General features: G+C 29.1%; 1 long non-coding RNA gene across 1 annotated transcript; it reads right to left on the bottom strand.

The window, feature by feature from the left end:
* Positions 1 to 790: 790 nt before the first annotated feature.
* On the bottom strand, positions 791 to 1,355 carry LOC120928577. The gene is made up of 2 exons (XR_005747237.1): positions 1,063 to 1,355; positions 791 to 976 (listed from the first exon to the last, which is right to left on the bottom strand). It is a non-coding gene; the product is annotated as an uncharacterized LOC120928577 (long non-coding RNA).
* Between the last annotated feature and the right edge of the window lie 280 nt (positions 1,356 to 1,635).

The following is a 1,635-nucleotide window of genomic DNA, read 5'->3' as shown; positions in this document are numbered from 1 at the left end:
AAATCTCTTTATTTTTTTACATAATCATCTTTTTTAGACACAAAATATCACAGATGTATATTTTTGGGGTTTTTTGTGTTTCCAAAAAAAATATATATATATATATATATATATATATATATATATATATATATATATATATATATATATATATATTGTTTTTTTTTAATATAAACATTAAAAAATCACATTTTTGTATTTTTTTGGGGGTTTATTATAAACATTACAAAAATCAATTTTTTTTTTATTATAAACATCCAAAAATCAAATTTTTCTTATTTTTTTGGTATTTTTTTTTATTATAAACATCCAAAAATCACATTTTTCTTATTTTTTTGTATTTTTTTTATTATAAACATCCAAAAATCAAATTTTTCTTATTTTTTTGTATTTTTTTTTATTATAAACATCCAAAAATCAAATTTTTCTTATTTTTTTGTATTTTTTTTATTATAAACATCCAAAAATCAAATTTTTCTTATTTTTTTGTATTTTTTTATTATAAACATCCAAAATCACATTTTTTTTTTTTTAGTTTTTTTTTTTATTATAAACATCCAAAAATCACATTTTTTTTTTTTTAGGTATTTTTTTTGATTCCCCAATAAAGCACCAATCTTGTTTTGTTATTTTTTTGTTTTTTTTTTATTCCCCAATAAAGCACCAATCTTGTTTTGTTATTTTTTTGTTTTTTTTTGATTCCCCAATAAAGCACCAATCTTGTTTTGTTATTTTTTTGTTTTTTTTTGATTCCCCAATAAAGCACCAATCTTGTTTTGTTATTTTTTTGTTTTTTTTTGGTAGTTTTAAACTCTACCCAAAACATCTATTAGATTGCGTAATTTATTTTCCACCCTCCTTGTCCTTTGTACAATTTCTCGGCTGGCCTGATTTATTTCCTCCACTTCTTCCCTGCACGCCAAGATTTCTGAAATTATCATCTGGGCAGTATGCGTGTCCAAGCCACCACCAGCTCCTGAAATGTGGGACAAAAGCATTTATTACAATTAGGCAGACCTACATCTAGATTACCTGAAGCTGGGTTAGATGATATTTTCTTACCGGATGTGGTGGCAGACTCATCCCGCGGGGGTGGGCCTTGGATCGGTGCTTCCTGGTTCTCTGCTTCATGTCGCCCTACAAGAATGAAGAAAAGGTGTTTTAAACATTATTTCAAAAGATTGTAGGCCTGAAAGAGGAATATGAATCATTCTTCAACTAATTTCGGGGACTATTGTTGGTTTTTAAATCCACTCTAAGCAGGACGCAGGATTGTAGGCATTGCCAAAGATGAATAAACTCGTTGTACCTTTGGTTTATTTTTCAACATGGAAGCAAACCAAGTATCCACTGGATGACCTCACCTATGTGTTAACCCCTAAATAATGACGTTTTTGTGGCCAACAATTGTGCTACTGAGTCCATATGTGTCACCAACTGCTGAGCAGACTATCCTTTTCCTGTATATTGTCTTAATTTTGAGTATTAAAAACACATTGACATTAATTCCACAATGGATCTCACCCCCCCCCCCATAAAAAATGCTAAAATTTCATGTTTGTGGGCACAATCTTTGGTCGTATGAGTCGTCGTTCTAAATGAACGTCGACTTTTCCGACAAATATTTGGGCCCAC

This window comes from Rana temporaria, chromosome 2 (genome assembly GCF_905171775.1).
Source record: "Rana temporaria chromosome 2, aRanTem1.1, whole genome shotgun sequence".
Lineage (NCBI taxonomy): Eukaryota > Metazoa > Chordata > Amphibia > Anura > Ranidae > Rana > Rana temporaria.
The sequence above is the reverse complement of the archived record's forward strand: the minus strand, read 5'-3'. Positions and strand labels throughout refer to the sequence as shown.